General features: G+C 40.7%; 1 protein-coding gene across 4 annotated transcripts in view; it reads left to right on the top strand.

Moving 5' to 3' along the window:
• BANP (BTG3 associated nuclear protein) overlaps positions 1–16,772 on the top strand; it is a 117,262-nt gene that overhangs the window by 65,018 nt on the left and 35,472 nt on the right. The window lies entirely within an intron of this gene.

Below are 16,772 nucleotides of genomic sequence, written 5' to 3'. Positions count from 1 at the left end.
CTCAGGGAAGCTCCCAACACTCTGAACTTTTGACCACATACAGGATTTGTGTGGGGGTTTAAAAACAGCAAAATTAACCACTTTTAAGTCTTCTTTACTGAGGTTTTCATCAGCAGTACTTCTGCAGAAGTGAGGCTGGGGAAGGTGATTTTTCCTGTGTGTCAGAACTTTTGGTTTAGTGCTTATTCTTTTTTCTTTCATGGTGAAATATTGCTGCCCAAATTGCACCTTCTTACAAGACAAATATTGGGTGGTTTTATGTCTCTCTGAGTGAGGCATGTAGATTAAGTTGAATTTACTTTTAATTAAAACCTAATAGCTTTATTTTTCTCCTTGAAATATCTATTCATGTGTAAATTTGTGTGCCTGTGCATATATATGGATATATGTGTATTGTTAGAATGTGTGAGAGCACACCAGATAGGGAAGAAAACCATGATTAATTGCCCTTTTTTTGTTTAAATCAACATCATGTTATCTATATCTGCACTATCACACAGTATATATATTTGGGATAATCTTGGTTCTGCCTAAGTGGTTGTTGACTGTACATGGGTATGTAGAAAATCACTTTAACATCCAATTTTTGTGGTTTTTTTAACTAACTGTGCTCTGAACTCTGCTTTTAAACTTTCCTTGAAGAAACAAATAGTGAAGTGCTGGTTTTTTGTTTTTATTTCCTGCACTCAGCTGCATTTTGTGTCTTGAGCGTCACCAGCCAGGTATTGTCACACTTCAACTGGTGGCTCTGCAAATTCCCAGGAATCCTCAAACTCCTCCAAAAGGATTTGCTGGAAAATGGTTATTTTTCAGTGGACCATAAAATAGGAGCAAGCAAATATTTAGGGGATTTTTAGCTCCCTCCTGCATTAATTATTGAAAGCTTCATCAGCAGTTTGGGCCCTGAAGTGAGTGAGCAGCACTCACATGATCCCTGTGCTACACAAGCTCTGTGGCTTCTGCTCATCAGCTGATCTTTGTTTGTCTGAGCTCGTAAAACTGCGAAGGATAAGGAGTTAAACTAAACTCTGCTTGTGGTTGAAGAAGGGGAGTTGAAACTAAGCCATTTTCCTTGGCACTGGGAGCAGGATAAGAGCACAAAAACCTGTCAGGGCTCTGGGGCAGGGTAACTTGAGGCAGGACAGTCCAGTAGCTGTTCAGGACCTGGGATCAAAGAAAAACTCCTGTAATTTTCCAACCTGTCCATTATTTTTCAGGAAATTGGCTTTTCCTTGCATGTTTTGAACTTTAATGCACCAGCCAAGGGACTCTGGGGGATATTGATAACAAGGAATATTGTGGCACTTACTGAGTGTTTTAAGCTGATTAATATATACTTGTCAGTGGCACTAAATCTTAGCTAAAGGATACTAAATATTCCCCTTGAAAATTCATCTCAGGCTGCTGTTTTCCATGTGTTCTGTGCACTGAGCAGGTGTAGGTGTTCCCTCTGCCCAGGTGAGGTTTGGTCCTGCTGCTGATGGAGCTTTTTGCTCTCAACCACAAGTGAAAGGTTTACAAGAAGCTGGGGCTGCAAAGCATAGATTTATAAACTCCATGTGAACTAAGGCATAAAATGGCATTAATGTACCATGAAATTTTATCAGGAAAATCCCCAAGGTGACACAGATGTTCAGGTACTAAATCCTGGCTTCTCTGCACAGTTCTGCCCTTTGATTTTAACTTCCCCCCCTTTGTCTGTCCTGGTAGTTGCACTGAACTTAGATTTTATTTTTCTGGCATCACTGTCCATGGAATAATGAAATCATTCCAAAAAGAGCTCTGTCTACCTCCACATGTGTTCTATTAGCTGGGAGTTTCATATTTCAGTGCACGTTTAATAAAAATACCAAACTGCAAAAATAATTAGACTTTATATTAACCAACACTCGAAACCTCGGAGTAGTGGGAATTTTTTTGACTTTGCATTTGATCCTTATGAATTACCAGAAGTTTTCTAATTTGTCTGCTCTGATTACCTGCCTTCCTTTCTCCCTTTTCTTCCTTGGAACATCCCAGGAGATGTTCGGTGTGTGTCCTGCGCAAGGTGAGGTGTTGCCACAGTGTTCAAAGTTAGGGATATAAAGAGGTAGAACAGGACAATTCCAAGGCCATTCCTTGATCCTGCGTTTCAGACAATTTGTTCATCTCCTGACCAGTGTTTCTCCAATTTAGGCATTAATTAAAATGACACCAGGCAAATGGTCTTCAACTAATAGCCTTAGTTCTTAAATTGAAAAGTTAATGTACTTTAAAATCTCAAATAGGATTGTTCATATTCTGGGGAGCTGACAATTTGTCCTGCTGAGTGAATGAAAAACTAACAGGAATTGCAGCATTTAGTTCACTTGGAGCAGGATCTGTAGGTAAGGTAGAAAAAACGGGAGAACTCAGGACAAAGGAGCATGTAGAAAAAAACAATCAGTGTAAACTGCTTTTGTGGATCTGTGTGTATAGGAAGTAAATGTGCAGAATTGGCATTTTATATAATTGTAGACAAAAGTCTGTCCCAGGGAAGTTTGTGATCAAAGAGGTGCAGTGAGACCCCTGAGTAACTGCTGAGTTATAGGTACAGAGAGAAGGAGGGGATCTGGTTCCTACGGGTTTTCCTGCTGTTTACTGAGGAATTTGAATGGAGCAGGGATTGTTTTATCTTCTCCTGACCTTCTCCTCTGAGCCTGATGCTCTGAGCTTTATAGCAGCTCCAAGGGCTGGGAGGGTTCAGGCTGTGGAGAAGGGAAAGCATCCTCATGTGTGGAACGATTGTAGGAGAGCAGATCCATGACTGGGAAAGATATCCTTGGAAAGCTGCTTGTGATGGAGAAAATAGAGCAGAGTTGAGGGTGGGAGGTTGGGCCTGGAAGGCTGGGATAGAGATGGATGGATCAGCCAGGGTTTGTCTGTGCTGCCCTGGGAGGAGTTGGAGCTGGGTCTGGAGCAGGTCTGGGTTAACCCCCATAGAGCCTGTGGTGGAGCTCAGGAGGAGAAACAACCTCATCACCTCTGTCTGAAACATCTGTCCTGGGCCTGGGCTCTGCTGGAGTCTTGGGAAGGGCAAGAAATCTGGCAGGGCTGGAGAAGGGGAAGAAATGGTTCCAAATGTTCAGAGGGAAAAAAACCCTATCCTGGTAATCCCACGTAAAATCCAGTGAATCTTATTTGTGACTGGATCAAATTGAAATGAAAATAGATTGGTTTGTCGAGGAAATCACAGATCTTGGAATCACTGAGGGTGGAAAAGAGCTCCAAGACCATCAAGTCCAACCTGTGCCCGATCCCCACCTTGTCACCCAGCCCAGAGCACCAAGTGCCACATCCAGGCCTTCCTTGGACACCTCCAGGGATGGTGATTCCAAACCTGCCTTGGCAGCCCCTTCCAAATTCTCCACAAACCTGTGGGACAGTCAAAACCAACGTTGAGATCTGGGTTTTGTCTCTCTGTTTACGTCCCTGATCATTATTGAGACATTCACAATTTTGTGGTGAGGGCACCACGTTTTTTAAGGTCAAATTGAATCCATAACTCAGTTATAATTTTCACTTATACAAACAAAAATGTTGTTGACATTTCCATAATAACTTGGCTGCTGCTCTGTTTTGTTTGTGCATTTTCCAGATGTCATTTTTTTGGGAAAGAAATGTATATTTTCTGAATATGCTTTTTAATTGCCTTTGGAATAGATCTTGTAGTTTCTATCAATATTAACCACTTCAGTTATAATATATTATCCAAGACAGAGAAAAGAATCATCTTCTGCAATTTGTAATTTTCATATAATGCATTTAATTAAAAAGTTCTAGATTTAAATATGCTAAAATTCTTTATTCAAGTTGCTCAGGCAATAATTAACACAATGTAGGAAGTTTTTTCCCTATCCCTGATTTATCAGCAGTAGAGGGCAGTAGAATTAAGATGATTCTGAGCTATTTGCTGAAGCTGGAAGGAATGAGGAGGAAATCGAAGTGGGAGAAAGGAACTGCTCCGAAGTCACCCCTGGAAAGTATTTTTTGTGGGGACAGAGAACATCTGAGTGAGAGTCTTTGTGCTTGTGGGGTTGGGAGAGAGAGGAAGGATTGGAAAGGCTTTGAGTTCTATTAATTCCAATATTTTTTTTATTATCGGAATAACACAAACAGAAAAATGACTGTCAGAAGAACAATAATCACATTAAAACTGCGATATCATTCAGCTGGAACCTAAAAACTCCTTGATTGGATTTGGAAAAAAATAAATGATTATTTCTGACTGAGACTTCCTCAATAATTGTACTAAATTCTACTGAAGTCTTGCAGATCTGAGCCTGTTTTTAGGAGCAAAAATTGAAAGAATTGTTTGGAAACAACATTTGTTTTGTGGAAATTTCAGGTAAAATCACGGTTTCTTTGTGGAAACACAGAGTTTATATGGCAACACTATTTATGATAAAGTAAGAGTGGTTAAATACTTAATTATATTTAAGTAGAAGCATTTTAATGACAAGATTTTTGTGCACATCCTCTTTAATTTGGTGTCTCATACAAGAGATGTCTCCACTTCGTTCCTCAAAGTAGTTCGTCAAAACCACAACACTCTTGGTCTGAAAACTTAGTTTGCTAAAGAAGATGGTATTTTAGCAAAAGAAAATGGAGAAATTTCATTTTAAAGCAGTGAAGTGCCCTAAAACTTACAGATATGTATGGGTTAAAAAAAGCTTAAGGGAAAAACCTGCTACTTTATGATCAGTAAAATAGAAAATATCTCTGAAAAAATTAATATTAGTATTATAAGGAGAATTTGTGATAATTTTTGCTGACTAAAAAGATGTAATGAAATATTTAGTTTATATGTATATAAATGTGTATATATGTGTGTTTGATATGTAGATTAAGGGCAGAATTTAGATGGGTTTGTGGGAAAGGAAGGAAACAGGGAAGAAGGGAACAGGATTATCAGAAGCGGAAGAAAGGAGTTGCTACTCTGGTGATAAAGCAGATATGAAGTTGGTTTAGTGTACTTAGGGTTTGCTGTGGAGATATTTATATGTTTTAGTCGTCAAAGGTCATTAATTGTTGTTAATCTGCAGTTTAAAATGTGAATATAGGAAATTATGGACAAGGCTGCCCTTTGTTCTGTGTCCACTAAAGTTCACTGAGGCTTTTTGGGTCTGAGGTTTATAAAGCCATTTTTGGTTTACTATTCAGTAAAAGAACAAAGGTCTCCTTGGAAAATGCTCAGTTTTATATTGAATTCCCCATCAGTCACTATGTGATTGTTACTTGCTGGAATTTGCTCTGCTTTTATGTGAAGTCCTTGATCTTGTCTTAGAGCAGCTGTAATTTTGATGCCTTTAATTTTATTATGATAATGCTTTGTCCTATCCAAGATCTCAGTGTAGCACCTAAGAGGTGACATGTGAGAAAGTTTGCAGGTGCCTTTCAGTTCAACTTGTTTAAGAAGTTTTTCCTTATCTACTAATTATTATTAACTCTCATCCATCAACACAGTGGTTTGGGGTTTTTTTGTCTTTATATGCTGAAAAAAGCAATCTCTGCTGAAGGCAAAGGTAAGAAAAATCTCCAGCAGCAAAATCTCATATTTATGGTATTTTTTTGTCACTTCTGCTTTTGGCAAAGTGTGACAATAAAGGAACAGCTTCCCAATAATAACAGGATCAAATGTGCCCCTTTCAGCCCTGCAGTGACACGGATGAAGATTTGCTTTGGGAGCAAACAGTGAATTCCAGCAGCTCCTTGGCTGTGAGCACAGAATATATGGCTGTGTTTGCAGCAGAGGCTTTTTCCTAGTGCTCCTCGAAATTTAGACGTTATGTCAGGCAACTATTTCTGTCTCCTGCTCAGAATTCCCCATTCCCAGTTCAATGGGTCTCTGGATGATGGAGCCTTTCACTGATACCTTTCTCACACCACAAACTTGTTTTTCTTTGCCTTGCTGATCAAAAGTAGCAAAATGTCCAGAGAGACAGTAAAATCAGCCTTTATTTTAATACTGATATGAATTAGGATTTTTTTTCCACCCCTTAAATTACTTCTTTCCATTTGTAAAAACCTTCTGACTGGTGGAAAGAATTAGTAGAGGTGATTTGTTAATCTCTTACAGTTATTTCTTTGATACAGTCCCTCGGTTCTTCGAGTGATCTGTGGTAGTTGTAAAGCAAGATTGTTTAATTAAGGTTTTGGAAAAGGATAATATTTTCTGTCATCTTTTTTTTTTTTTATTTTTCTCCTAAGAAAGTGGGTTGTTCCATTAAAATTCCATTCAAGCAGACAGGAGCATTTATAATGCTCCAAAGAATATGTGCTCTATTTTGGAGTATATTATGTTCTTTATTCACCCAAATCTTGTTTTAATATTGCTGTAAACTTAATAAGAAGAGATGAGATACGAAATGATAATCTTTTAAATATAAGGAAAAATAATTTTCTCCACCTTGATAGAAGGCAGAGGTCTAAGCTGCCTCTTATTAGAGATTTTGGTAATAAAATCTCAGCTTGTAGAATAGCAGTGATCACAAAGCTATCTTGCTGGGCTAATCTAGAGAAATCATTTCTTTTTTGTTTTGTTTATTCTTTTTAGTGCTCTTCATTTATGATTTTTCTCATCATGTGATGTGAGCCCTGTTTGTGCTGCAGGTTTGCCCTCAGCCCATCCCTGTTCTCTGCCTGGGCTCCAGCAGTGCCACCTCAGTTATTTCAGATATTAGGGAAGTTTCATCATGTGCTCAGAAATCACTGCTCCATGTTACACATTCCAGCCCAGGAAGGATCTGGGGAATGTTTAACCCGGAGAAAAGGAGGCTCAGGGGGGACCTTCTCGCTCTCTGCAACTCCCTGACAGGAGGATGGAGCCAGGTGGGGGTCGGGCTCTGCTCCCAGGGAACAAGGGACAGGAGCAGAGGAAATGGCTTCCAGCTGTGCCGGGGGAGGTTCAGATTGGACATGAGGAGGAATTTCTTCCTGGAAAGGGCTGTCAGGCCCTGGAAAGAGCTGCCCAGGGAGGTGGTGGAGTCCCCATCCCTGGAGGGGATCCATCCATGGAACAACTGGCTGTGGCACTCAGTGCTCTGGGCTGGGTGACAAGGTGGGGATCAGTAACAGGTTTGACTCGATGATCCTGGAGATCTTTTCCAACCTCAGTGATTGGTACAGTTGGGCTGTCAGTGCCCAGGATAGGTTGACACTGGGTTCACTGAAATCCTGAGATCCATGGCTGGGACCAGCCACTTGCTCCTGGCAGAGCCTGAGCTGTTCATTGTGGAGAGATCTCCCTTCATCCCCAGGAAAACCCAAATCACATGTAGGTGAGATCAGGTCACTTAATGGCAGGTGCATAATTCAGGCCATTAACTTAATGAATCTTCCCTCTATGTTAAACTGGACAGTAAATCTTGATGACTTAAACCTGTTTCCAGATTGCTTGTCTGGGTTAAATGATAAATGGAATTTTGGAGTAGTTCCCAAATGGTGGTCAAGGCTTTTGGAAACCTTTTGAGACCAATTGAGGTATATGAAATTGGGAAATGGCTCCTCTTTTTTGTCTCCCCTCTGTTAAAACAGTTGCTTCTGACCAAGTTTGGGGCACCAAACCCACTCCTTTTAAAATTTCAACCACAGTGGCTCAGCTTAAGAGTAAGTTTATCTTTGTAGAAGAAAACCTGTGTGATTTACAGAGAGTTTTCAGGGTTTTAACAAGTTAATGTTAAACAAAGTGTGATTTGACCAATTGGTTGACTTTTGTCTGTTGTTCATATATTTAATCCTTTCCGTAGTTCAGCTTTATTTTCAGACCAATTTTCCAGAATCCTTAAAATATTTCAAACTTGCTGAGGGAATAAAAAAATTTCATCTAATAAATTCTAATAAATTGAATAACAATGATCAGAGATCCTAAATTTGAGATTCCTGTGCTGGTTGGAACACACCATATTAAAAAAAACCCACTACAAGATGACCACCTTGTTGCTTAATTTAGACATTAAAATTCCACATCAACAGCATAGTTTTAATTTCTGCTCTATTTTAATTAGCTGAGGTAGATTTCCTTTATTCAGAGCACATCAGTGTATTACTCCAAGTAACACTTGGAAAGTCTGTTCGGAAAACCATCGGCCGTGGCTGTTTCTTTAGTGCTCTGTGAACAACATAATTTTTTGTGGAGTAAGTATTTGAAATGATAAACTTGCTTCACTTGATTTGATCCAGTCTGCTGGGATTAGTTGTTGTATCCTGACTCCATCAATTATCCAGTTGGATCTATCAGTTCCTGCCTGGGCTGGAAGCAAAACTCCTTCACACAGAGATAGTCTTTTCCTTTGATACAAACTCTGGGCTCCAACCAGGGTTGATTATGAATGAATCTGGTTTATAAATTGCTTCTTTTTTTTTTTTTTACAACTATTTTTACTCCTAAAATATGTCATTCCATTCTGCTGGAATGTTGCTAAATACTTGTGTTGAGCAGCAGAAGTGTCACGGAGTTCACCAGGAGGAAGTGTTGGAATGGTGTTACTTGTCACGTTAGTGGGATTTCTAGTTAACTGTTTGTTATGGGTTGAGGTGACACTGGCCATGAGGGATCTCATCCCACAGGAATCACACAGGAGAGGTACCGTCCTCAAAAAGGCTGGAGAGGGACTTTGGACAAGGGCCTAGACTGACAGGACAAGGGGGAATGATTCCCAGTGCCAGAGGGCAGGGTTAGATGGAATATTGGGAAGGAATCCTTCCCTGTGAGGGTGGTGAGGCCCTGGCACAGGTTGCCCAGAGAAGCTGTGGCTGCCCCATCCCTGGAAGTGTCCAAGGCCAAGCTGGACGGGGCTTGGAGCAACCTGGTCTAGTGGAAGGTGTCCCTGCCCATGGCAGGGGGTGGGACCAGATGATCTTGAAGGTCCCTTACAACTCAAACCATTCCATGATTCTCTGACTCAAATCCCTCCCATCTTGCATTCAGTTTGTGTGTGATTTGTGATGGATGGAATTCAGTTGGAGGCCGATGTTGGTGGTGCCAGGAGGTGGAACAGCAAACAAAGAAAAAACGCTGCTCAGGACTTCTCACTTCTGGAACTGTGCTGGGAGATTTTTGATCTTTGAGTTTTTCTTCAACAGAGTTCAGCTCAAGGCCAGAACATCTGGGAAGTGTGAATAAAGGAGTTGTCTGGGTAGAGAGGAGAAAGTTGGGCTGACCCAGAGACCTTGCTCTGAGAAGTGAATGACAGTGTTTCAACAATGACACGGGGACTGTTGGGGGTAACTTTGATGGGATCATGTTTTCCTGTGAGGTTTGTTCATAGTAGGTCAATCCATAAAAAGGATGTCAGACAGCAGAAATGGGTTGTAAGGGTAGAGAGAGGAGAACAAATCTGGATGTGACATCAGAGCTGTGCCAGAAGTCAACAGTGAGGATAGATTTTTGCTGTGATACCCATTCTGTGGATGTTTGAGGGGGTCCCTTCGGTGTGAAGTCACCCAAAGGAAGGACAGTTCTGCCTCTGTGTGCTCTCCCAGAGAACGGGATGTGATCTCCAAAGCCACGTGGGCAAACACCACATGGTTGGACTCTGGTGTGTGTTTTCCTGGTCGGTGGTGATGTGTCGGAGGCACTGTCTGAAAGCTGAAGAAAGGAGTGATCAGTAGATCATCTGTTCTGAATTAAACCAAATATGACTTGGACTTGTGTAATGGGAATGGAACTGTCAGAAACATTTGTCATTGGCCACATTCTTTTCCAAGTGATGTGAAGAGATTTGTCAGGATTTGGAGGCCATTTAGTCAAACACTGGACTTTAAGAAGGACCAAAAATCACTCAGGAGCTCCATGATTGTATTGCAGGGCCATTTCTGTCAGTTTAGAAACACGGGAGCTTTTCATCTTCTGTGGAGATTTTCCAAATTAAAATCATTTTCATTTGGCTCCATGTACTTTATCTGGAGTAGAGAAGTCGCAGCTGAGGAAATCCAGGATTCTGAATGCTGGAAATCCAGAACTCTGGATGATTGACCTACAAATGGGCAGCTAAAACTGTTCAGGAGTCACTTTCTTATGTTCTTTTGGAAAATATCATTATACAAGAATATTTTCTAGGTAAATCAGTTGCAAATGTCTTCATTAGACATTTCGTTTGGAAAACTTGAATTTAGATGTCTTGCTTTGAAGTTCAGGTCTTGGTTTAGCAATATCTGGGCCTTCCTGGATTATTTTGTTGAAGATCCACAGGTGCTTCAGTTTTCCATGCATTGAATAATGTCTTGGTCATTGTTATGGGAAGACACTGAAATAGATTTGGAGATTGTGTCAAACTTGATTTCTTCAAAAATCTGTCCCTAATCTTTAAAAGAGCAGAAATTTGTCTCACTGATGACAGTAAACCAACACTGACTTGGTTATTGAATAAGGAATGAAATCCTTACAAAGCCAGAGTTTTCCACAGTGAAGCACCAACATTCCCTGTTTTTAACAGAGTTTTAATCTTTTTTTCCTGTTCTGTTACATCAGACTAAGCCAGATTGTTTCATAAGTATTTATTTTTAATTTATCTTTTCCCTGCCTGAAATATCAAGTAGAAAAGCTTTTCCTTTCAGCCTCATGTCTAAAATCAATATAAATTGTAAAAATTATAACAGTGGAATCCAGCTTCCCAGACTTTGGCAACATGGACTGAGGGAGATTTTGACCTTCCACATTGTTTTGTTCCTTAAATATTTGACATTTCTGGAAAAATACGTATTTTTTTCTCTTCAGAATTCCCTGTAAGGAAAAACTCAAATCGTTTAAGATGTGGATTCTGCATAATTGTAAGAAAGGGAGCTATAATTCATAAAGAAATTTAAATTATTCCCTAGAAATTAATAGTATTTCTTTAAATTTGTTTTGCTTAGTCTGGGAAAACACAAATGACAAGTTGGTTTTCCCCAGCTCCCATCCTGCTCTGGCACAGGGGTATCCAGCAGCCCTTATTTCAAACATTTCCAAACATTAATGATCAAGCAAAAGGACTTAAAAGTCACATTCCTGAGCCATTGCCCTTAATTGGGTTGAGGTTTATTAAGCCAGACCTTGATGTCAGTACAAGAACTGACATTTCTTGTGGATTTTTTCTGAATTCCTACAAATCCCAGATTAATTCCAAATGTTGAATTTGTTGAGAATTGTTTTCCATTTCAAGTAAAACATTCTGTTAAAATGATAACTTGCTTTGCCATCTGTTTGCCTTTGGCCTGTAATTATTATTATTAAAGCAAAAATTGGTGCAAAGTGAATGAAATAAAAACCCTTGAATTGCTTTCAACCCAACCAAGTGCAAAAATCAAAAGATAAAAAAAATTCCCAGACTTCCTTTTTTTCCTGATTTGAGAAGTTCTTGCAAGAAAAAACTGCAATATCCTGGAATCATGGAATGGTTTGGGTTGAACACTTCCAAGAGTGGGGCATCCACTGCTTTTCTGGGCATTTTACTCCTTGTTAGCAGTACAAGGAGGGAAATATGGAAGCAAAACCATGCATTTACAAAATACTTCATTTTACAGCATTCAACACAGAATTAAAAATTATTTCTTAAAAATTAAATTTATTTACATTTAAATCAAGCTTTAATTAAGTAATTAAAGAAAATTTAGAAATTATCATTAAGAAACAATTATTTTCAGTGTTAAAAAATAATTTAAAATTAAATCCAATCTGCTTTAGAATCATCTTTTAAAACAGAATAAACTTGCACATACTGAGGGAGCAGCTGCCTGGGAGACTGATGTGTTTGGTTTTATGGTCCATTAATTTTTATGGTGGATCTGGCATTATCTGTCCAGAACATCCCACTGGAAGGAATGATCCAGGACAGGCAAAAAGTTATCTGTGTTCAATTTTCCTGACATACGTGCTCCTTATTCCCATGGAATTAAGAGTAGGTGGGGTGCAGGTGGGCTCACACGTGGCATTTTTAGATCTATTCTGAGAGAAAATTGCTTTAAAATTCAACTTTTTCCTTCATCTCTGCAATTCTGGACAGTGCAAAGATGTCGCTCCATAGGTAAGATAAGAAGGGAAAAATTGGAAGGAACACTTCCCATTATTTTTTTCCAATCAGTATTGCAAGGCATGAAAAGAACAATTCCAAGGACTATTTGGGAGCTCTGGGTTTTCTCAGAAAGATTGTGAAGGAAATATTTTGTTTCAGTGAGCAAAGTTTTACAATTTCCTTATAAAACAAGGGCTGGAGGTTAACACAGGGTGGGATTCTGGAGCATCCCAAGGCAAGGGAGATGATCCTGGCTGGGATATTTTGGAAACATGTGGACTGTGCTTCCTAAGCAGTTAAATCTTCACCTGCATCGTGGTTCAAACCAGCTCTCAGAGAAATTGGGCTTCCTCCATTAGAAAATAAAGAGGAAATACGTAACACTTAAATATATGTATTTATATTTTTATATATACACTTCTAAAATGATAAATATATAACATATATTTATATTTAATATATATTTTTTTGTATATATATATATGTGGATAGAAGAGAATTTTGGTATCTGAATCCCAAAAGAAATTTCTCCTCATGTAGAAGTTTGCAGCACAGATGGGTTTGTTCCTGTTGTTTGCCCTTCTCTTCATTGCTGAGACTTTTCGGTGTTAATTATTTCCTTCACCCTCCTATAAATTGACGGACACAAGGCAACATTTCACATCAAATCTGTTTTAAATCATGGAAGAGTTATAACATGTCTTTTAAGGTCTGATGCCTCAAGAATTATATAAGAGTTGAAGAGGGAACTCACTGAAATGGAGGCCCCAGATGCCTCTTTTAGAGGATTTTGGATCACAAGAAGCCCAGACCTTGTTTCTGTGCTTTGGGATCAGTGCTGACAGGTAGCAGGAGCCTTTGTTTTGGAGAGTTCACAGAGTTTTTTGGGCTTGACAGAACCCAGGCTCAGTTTTTGCACAGACTTTCTGAGACTCCAATATTTTATTCGGTGTGAGCTGGAAACGTTAAAGTTGTTGTAGAATTATTTTCGTGCTGGGGTTGTTTTACCTGTGGAAAACCAGGTCAAAAATGAGTCTTCTGTTCTCAGGATTATGTAGAACTGTCTGGAGATTCTGCTTAAATAAAACTTGGGGTTTTGTCCTTTGATGCATTTCTGAGCTGCTCTTTTTAGGTCAAAAACTAGACATTCTCTCCTACATTTTATTTACAGTAGTCATCCATACATTTAATCAGGGGCTTGTTCCTCCCTCAGGAGAGTCTTTGGCATCTTTTTTCTTGGGTTGCTCCAGGAAAAGTTTGGCTCCTTAAAAATCTTTATATTTTGGCTATGCTTAGGTTTCCCTGGTCTGTGTTCTCATACCCCATCAAAGGCTCCTGCCTGGCCTCACATTTCCCCTGGATCGTGCTTTTAGCTCAGACTTCATGGATAAACTGTGTTAATGCCTCTGAAATACGCTGGTGCCACTTTTGGGGAATGGTTTTCAAAGACCTCAAAGCCTTTCTCAAATTCAGAGGGATTTGGGCAACTCGGTCCTGTGGGGATTCCAGGTAAAACCTTTTATCCCAGAGCAGCTGAAGGACAAAAGGTCTGGCACAACACCATAAATGTGATCTCAAGTTATGACTTCATGTAAAAATCAGTGTTGGAGTGAGTGGTAATCGAGATTAGAAAATACAAAGGTACCACTGGGATTTTTCCTTCTCATTTTCCTCGTGGTGGTTTGATATTCTCATGTTAGTGGTGTTTCAACTGAGCTGTTTGAGACCACTTCAATATCATATTTTTTATTATAAATCAATCCTGTCCTGTTATATAATCAATCCATCCTCCACAGCTTCACTTGGTAGCAACATGAGAGCTCCCAAAACCTTATTTCAGGAAAAATCTGAATTGTGCCCCTCACCAGCAAGGTACAATAATTCAGCTTAAAAGCTGAATTTTTGAGACAAAATACACGCAGCGAAGGTTATGTTGGTTTTTTTGTAAAGCCAACTTGGAGCAGGAAACAGAATTTTTAAAAGAAGCAGCACAAATGTGCACATGGGATTTTTCAAGACTCTGCTGCGATGGCTGAATTCCATGTGGTACAAGGCATGAAAGGAAAACAGAAAATATCCTTAGTGGGAGAGCAGAGGATGTAAAACATGCATTGGATGTAATCTCTGAGGTGGACAGGGAAGTTTAAACAAAAGTGGACTGAGCCCAACGCAAAGGAATAGCTGCTTTGGACACACTTGAGACACTTCATTTTCTTTTAACTCTAAAAGACAAAGGTAAGTGGGAAATTGGATCAAAGGAATGGGAGCAGAGCTGCATTCCAGTTGGATTTGAAATACAGGGAAAAGACGCAGTTTTAGCTTTTAAGACAAAAGACGCTAAAAGTGGGTGAAATCATAGAAAACCCGGTGACTGATCAAAGCTTCAAGAACCACTTTTTTCCATTATAAAGGATTTTTTATTGTCTCTATGATAAGAGATCAAACTGTGATAACGATCAGATGGAAGAGCCTCAGAAGCAAAATGTTGTTCAAAGCAGGAGCAACTTGTGCAACAAAACAAGGCTCTTGGTTCAGGGTAGAAGCTGCAGCTGCAGCTCTGCTGCTGTGGGCACAAAATCATGGAATCGTGGAATGGTTTGGGTTGGGATGGACCTTAAAACTCATACAGTTCCAACCCCAACATCTTCCTCTAGACCAGGTTGCTCCAAGCCCTGCCCAACTTGGCCTTGGACAATTCCAGGGATGGGGCAGCCACAGCTTCTCTGGGCAACCTGTGCCAGGGCCTCACCTCCCTCACAGGGAAGAATTTCTTCCCAATATCCCATCTAACCCTGCCCTCTGGCAGTGGGAAGCCATTTCCCCTTGTCCTGTCCCTCCAGGCCCTTGTCCAAAGCCCCTTTCCAGCTCTCTTGGAGCCCTTTTAGGCACTGGAAGGCTGCTGGGCATAAGGAAAAATATACAACAGGAGAAGAGACCTGGAGCCACAAACCATGTGGCTCAGAGAGCTGGAGTGGAGCAGAAACCCATTTGTTAAATATTTCATTTTGGTGAATCCAGCAACTCTACCTCCTCCCCAGAACAGGAGGGTCACAGCAATAGCCCCTAAAAAGCATAATTATATTTTCATTTGTGTTTTAATCTCTTTAAAAGAGACAGTTTTTTCAAATTATCATTTGAGTTCAGTTGAACCCCAGAGACGCTCTGTTGAGTCTTACAGCCTGGTTTTGCTCACACAGAGCAGTGATGGCCAAGGGACAGCCCAGGGGGACAGTTTTCCCTGCCAGAAGGATTTATTGACTGGATGCATGTTTGTTGTCTGTATTCTGTGCTAGAAAAATCTCTTTTGAGCCTCAGCAGCTCTGTCACTATATTTGGATGTGTTCTCAGCTGGGAGGAACGGCAAGAAATAACATTCTGGAGTTGTGGTGCACTGGGAAGGGCCCCACGGAGAAGGCAGGAGCTGGTGTGGGGTTTAAAGCCAAGGTTGTGGGTCAGTTTGTGCACTGGGGAGATCTGGAAGCAGAAGGAAAGATGATACCTGTAGGTGGGTGAAGCTGGGGCAGAGGGAAGAGCGAGGAAGGAAGGAGCACTTCTCTTCCATATCTTTCCAAAGAGGTCTTGGGGCTGAGTTTAAAGTTTAAAAAAAGAGACAAGAAAGAAATCTCCATGTAGAGCATCAAATCCATGCAATGGGTTTGTAACCCATGTGGAGAAGCTCAACAGTGTGCAAAAAGGTCACACTGAAGGTGTAGCTACGACTCCTGTGCTGTCCTAGACACACTAGGGAGAGATGCAGAAGAGTTTCCTAAGTGAGGAACTGTCTGAATCAGCAGCCAAAGAATGCTGATGGATAAAGATAACTCATGGAATAATTATAAATCCAAAATTCTGCACCCTGCACCCCCCAAACCCCAAAGAACCAAACACAGGAGCCCCAAGGACTGTGACAGGACAGGAGTGGCTTCAACTTCCTGACTTTTTACGTTTTCCCTGTGTGTAATCAGGAGCCAGAGCTCAGGGACTGGGATGTGAGGTTGTTATAAAATAATTATGCACCAGTCCAGTGAAAAGGAGGAGGAGGAGGTTTGGCTCTGATGCAGCTGTGAGAAAGGTTTCCATGATCCCTTGGGAGAGTCCAGCTGAGCCTCAGCCATGCTGGTATTGCCAAATAGAGCAAATGGGTGATGTCCCACCAGAGGAGAAGGGTTGTGTTTTGACTGCAGATATATGATCAGCCAGTGGAACACACAACTGTGAGACATTTTGTGTTTGCAGACGTTGTTTCTCGAGTTTTTGCCAAAAGCACAGTGGAACAAAGACCAGAGTTAAATTTAGTACATGTCAACCTGATCAAAACCAACTACACACAAGCAAAGCCTGGCCAGATCCAGACCCAGCGTGGCTGGAGCTGCCAGAGCTACCACAGGGCTTGGGATCACGCAGAAAATACTCCAAACTATTACAGCAGGAGGCAGCTGATCTCCAGTGAGTTCAGTAGGCCTGGTAATGGCTCAAGGAGATTTTATTTGAGGTAGAAAACTAGGGTTTTCATGGAATGGTTGGGGTTGGAAGGGAATTTAAAGATCATCTTGTTCCACCTCCTGCCATGGGCAGAGACACCTTCCACTAGACCAGGTTGCTCCAAGCCCATCCAGTGTGGCCGGGAACACTTCCAGGGATGGGGTAGCCACAGCTTCTCTGGGCAACCTGTGCCAGGGCCTCACCACCCTCACAGGGAACAACTCCTTCCCAATATCCCACCTAACTGCCCTCTGGCAGTGGCAAGCCATTCCCCCTTGTTCT

Source organism: Corapipo altera, unplaced genomic scaffold, assembly GCF_003945725.1.
Source record: "Corapipo altera isolate COAL_440 unplaced genomic scaffold, ASM394572v1 62, whole genome shotgun sequence".
Lineage (NCBI taxonomy): Eukaryota > Metazoa > Chordata > Aves > Passeriformes > Pipridae > Corapipo > Corapipo altera.
This window is presented reverse-complemented; position numbering and strand designations above follow the sequence as displayed.